General features: G+C 49.4%; 1 pseudogene; it reads right to left on the minus strand.

Annotated features, from left to right (window-relative positions):
* The window catches only part of LOC125293358, a 42,523-nt pseudogene that overhangs the window by 24,755 nt on the left and 12,768 nt on the right, over positions 1-5,000 (minus strand).

A 5,000-nucleotide genomic window follows, 5' to 3' on the forward strand; every position in this document is an offset into this window, starting at 1 on the left:
ACACTAACATTTAGTCACAAACCTGACACATAAGCATTAAGTCACAAACAAACAAACACACACACACACACAAGTTCACACACACTAAAGCTACATCAAACAGCCACTGGATGTACAGACCCAGGATGCTGTCACACCACACACACACACACACACAGGTACCTGTGCGGCTAGGGTCGTGGATCAGTCCCCTTTGCAGTTTGCAGTGCACTAGAGCAGCATCGAACAGCCACTGGCCGAACAGGTCCAGGATGCTGTTGACTCCTCGGACGCAGAGGGGGGAAGGGAGGGCTGGGGCCCCAGCTGCCTGGATTGGGGCTGGAGAGGGGGAGGAAACCAGAGGGAGGGTGGAGAACTCGGACCAGCGTGGGGAACACACTACTCTGAGGGGAGAAAAGAAACAGACATGAACTCCTTCTCAGCTAGGGGAGGAGTCAAGCATGAAAGAACTTTATAAGGAGAGGAAGAGGGAGGGGTAGATGTGCAGGGAGGATTGAGATCAAGAGAGGATTAGAAAATATCTGAAAAAGGAGGGATTATATTCTAAAGGAAAGTTGACAAGGTCGACAAGGGACGAGAGGTGGGAGGAGTTAGACAGGCGGGAGGAGTTAAACAGGGAGAGGGTTTATAGAGGTGGGAGGTGGTTAACAGAGGCGTGATTAACAGAGGTGTGGTTAACATGGGGGTGTGGTAAGCGGTGGGGTGCAGCCTCACGCTGGAGGACTTGCTGCTGGTCTTGCTGCCCACCGGCGGTACTTGCGGCTGAAGTGTGCTGCTGGTGCTGGAGAACCCACGCTGTCCGGCAGAGGGTGGGGGAGAGCTGTCCATGGCAGCCGAGACGCCTGCACACAATAATGCCCCTGTGTGTGTGTCTTACCCACAATGCCCCTGTGCGTGTGTCTTACCCATAATGCCCCTGTGCGTGTGTTTTACCCACAATGCCCCTGTGTGTGTTTGTACTACCCACGATGCCCCTGTGTGTGTGTCTTACCCACAATGCCCCTGTGTGTGTCTTACCCACAATGCCCCTGTGTGTGTCTTACCCACAATGCCCCTGTGTGTGTCTTACCCACAATGCCCCTGTGTGTGTCTTACCCACAATGCCCCTGTGTGTGTCTTACCCACAATGCCCCTGTGTGTGTCTTACCCACAATGCCCCTGTGTGTGTCTTACCCACAATGCCCCTGTGTGTGTCTTACCCACAATGCCCCTGTGTGTGTCTTACCCACAATGCCCCTGTGTGTGTCTTACCCACAATGCCCCTGTGTGTGTCTTACCCACAATGCCCCTGTGTGTGTGTTCACCTGAGCATTTGTTAGTTATTGTGTGAGTGAGTGTGCCTGTGTGTGTGATTGTGTTCACCTGAGCATCTGTTATTTGTGTGTGTGTGTGCTCACCTGAGCATCTGTTATTTGTGTGTGTGTGTGCTCACCTGAGCATCTGTTATCTGTGTGTGAGGTTGTGTGTGTGTGTGTGTGCTCACCTGAGCATCTGTTATCTGTGTGTAAGGTGTCTGTGTGTGAGGTTGTGTGTGTGTGTGCTCACCTGAGCATCTATTATCTGTGTGTGAGGTTGTGTGTGTGTGTGCTCACCTGAGCATCTGTTATCTGTGTGTAAGGTGTCTGTGTGTGAGGTTGTGTGTGTGTGTGCTCACCTGAGCATCTGTTATCTGTGTGTAAGGTGTCTGTGTGTGAGGTTGTGTGTGTGTGTGTTCACCTGAGCATCTGTTATCTGTGTGTAAGGTGTCTGTGTGTGAGGTTGTGTGTGTGTGTGTTCACCTGAGCATTTGTTAGTTATTGTGTGAGTGAGTGTGCCTGTGTGTGTGATTGTGTGTGATTGTGTGTGTGATTGTGTTCACCTGAGCATTTGTTAGTTATTGTGTGAGTGAGTGTGCCTGTGTGTGTGTGATTGTGTGTGTGATTGTGTTCACCTGAGCATCTGTTATTTGTGTGTGTGTGTGTGTGTGTGTGCTCACCTGAGCATCTGTTATCTGTGTGTGAGGTTGTGTGTGTGTGTGTGCTCACCTGAGCATCTGTTATCTGTGTGTGAGGTTGTGTGTGTGTGTGTGTGTGTGTGTGTGCTCACCTGAGCATCTATTATCTGTGTGTGTGAGGTTGTGTGTGTGTGTGCTCACCTGAGCATCTGTTATCTGTGTGTAAGGTGTCTGTGTGTGAGGTTGTGTGTGTGTGTGTGTGTGTGTGCTCACCTGAGCATCTATTATCTGTGTGTGAGGTTGTGTGTGTGTGTGCTCACCTGAGCATCTGTTATCTGTGTGTGAGGTTGTGTGTGTGTGTGCTCACCTGAGCATCTGTTATTTGTGTGTGTGTGTGTTCACCTGAGCATTTGTTAGTTATTGTGTGAGTGAGTGTGCCTGTGTGTGTGATTGTGTTCACCTGAGCATTTGTTAGTTATTGTGTGAGTGAGTGTGCCTGTGTGTGTGTCTTACCCACAATGCCCCTGTGTGTGTGTTCACCTGAGCATCTGTTATCTGTGTGTGAGGTTGTGTGTGTGTGTGCTCACCTGAGCATCTATTATCTGTGTGTGAGGTTGTGTGTGTGTGTGCTCACCTGAGCATCTGTTATCTGTGTGTGAGGTTGTGTGTGTGTGTGCTCACCTGAGCATCTGTTATCTGTGTGTAAGGTGTCTGTGTGTGAGGTTGTGTGTGTGTGTGCTCACCTGAGCATCTATTATCTGTGTGTGAGGTTGTGTGTGTGTGTGCTCACCTGAGCATCTATTATCTGTGTGTGAGGTTGTGTGTGTGTGTGCTCACCTGAGCATCTATTATCTGTGTGTGAGGTTGTGTGTGTGTGTGCTCACCTGAGCATCTATTATCTGTGTGTGAGGTTGTGTGTGTGTGTGCTCACCTGAGCATCTATTATCTGTGTGTGAGGTTGTGTGTGTGTGTGCTCACCTGAGCATCTATTATCTGTGTGTGAGGTTGTGTGTGTGTGTGTTCACCTGAGCATCTGTTATCTGTGTGTGAGGTTGTGTGTGTGTGTGTTCACCTGAGCATCTGTTATTTGTGTGTGTGTGTGCTCACCTGAGCATCTGTTATTTGTGTGTGTGTGTGCTCACCTGAGCATCTGTTATCTGTGTGTAAGGTGTCTGTGTGTGAGGTTGTGTGTGTGTGTGTTCACCTGAGCATCTGTTATTTGTGTGTGTGTGTGCTCACCTGAGCATCTGTTATTTGTGTGTGTGTGTGTTCACCTGAGCATCTATTATCTGTGTGTGAGGTTGTGTGTGTGTGTGCTCACCTGAGCATCTGTTATCTGTGTGTAAGGTGTCTGTGTGTGAGGTTGTGTGTGTGTGTGCTCACCTGAGCATCTGTTATTTGTGTGTGTGTGTGTTCACCTGAGCATCTGTTATCTGTGTGAGGCTGTGTGTGTGTGTGTTCACCTGAGCATTTGTTAGTTATTGTGTGAGTGAGTGTGCCTGTGTGTGTGTCTTACCCACAATGCCCCTGTGTGTGTGTCTTACCCACAATGCCCCTGTGTGTGTGTGTGTGCTCACCTGAGCATCTGTTATTTGTGTGTGTGTGTGTTCACCTGAGCATCTGTTATCTGTGTGTGAGGTTGTGTGTGTGTGTGTTCACCTGAGCATCTGTTATTTGTGTGTGTGTGTGCTCACCTGAGCATCTGTTATTTGTGTGTGTGTGTGCTCACCTGAGCATCTATTATCTGTGTGTGAGGTTGTGTGTGTGTGTGCTCACCTGAGCATCTGTTATTTGTGTGTGTGTGTGCTCACCTGAGCATCTGTTATTTGTGTGTGTGTGTGCTCACCTGAGCATCTATTATCTGTGTGTGAGGTTGTGTGTGTGTGTGCTCACCTGAGCATCTATTATCTGTGTGTGAGGTTGTGTGTGTGTGTGCTCACCTGAGCATCTATTATCTGTGTGTGAGGTTGTGTGTGTGTGTGCTCACCTGAGCATCTGTTATCTGTGTGTAAGGTGTCTGTGTGTGAGGTTGTGTGTGTGTGTGCTCACCTGAGCATCTGTTATCTGTGTGTGAGGTTGTGTGTGTGTGTGCTCACCTGAGCATCTATTATCTGTGTGTGAGGTTGTGTGTGTGTGTGTGCTCACCTGAGCATCTGTTATTTGTGTGTGTGTGTGTTCACCTGAGCATTTGTTAGTTATTGTGTGAGTGAGTGTGCCTGTGTGTGTGATTGTGTTCACCTGAGCATTTGTTAGTTATTGTGTGAGTGAGTGTGCCTGTGTGTGTGATTGTGTTCACCTGAGCATTTGTTAGTTATTGTGTGAGTGAGTGTGCCTGTGTGTGTGTCTTACCCACAATGCCCCTGTGTGTGTGTCTTACCCACAATGCCCCTGTGTGTGTCTTACCCACAATGCCCCTGTGTGTGTGTCTTACCCACAATGCCCCTGTGTGTGTGTCTTACCCACAATGCCCCTGTGTGTGTGTCTTACCCACAATGCCCCTGTGTGTGTGTTCACCTGAGCATCTGTTATCTGTGTGTAAGGTGTCTGTGTGTGAGGTTGTGTGTGTGTGTGTGTGCTCACCTGAGCATCTGTTATCTGTGTGTGAGGTTGTGTGTGTGTGTGTCTTACCCACAATGCCCCTGTGTGTGTCTTACCCACAATGCCCCTGTGTGTGTCTTACCCACAATGCCCCTGTGTGTGTCTTACCCACAATGCCCCTGTGTGTGTGTCTTACCCACGATGCCCCTGTGTGTGTGTCTTACCCACAATGCCCCTGTGCGTGTGTATTACCCATGATGCCCCTGTGTGTGTCTTACCCACAATGCCCCTGTGTGTGTCTTACCCACAATGCCCCTGTGTGTGTCTTACCCACAATGCCCCTGTGTGTGTCTTACCCACAATGCCCCTGTGTGTGTGTCTTACCCACAATGCCCCTGTGTGTGTCTTACCCACAATGCCCCTGTGTGTGTCTTACCCACAATGCCCCTGTGTGTGTCTTACCCACAATGCCCCTGTGTGTGTGTCTTACCCACAATGCCCCTGTGTGTGTCTTACCCACAATGCCCCT

Source organism: Alosa alosa, chromosome 4 (genome assembly GCF_017589495.1).
Source record: "Alosa alosa isolate M-15738 ecotype Scorff River chromosome 4, AALO_Geno_1.1, whole genome shotgun sequence".
NCBI classification, from domain to species: Eukaryota; Metazoa; Chordata; class Actinopteri; order Clupeiformes; family Clupeidae; genus Alosa; species Alosa alosa.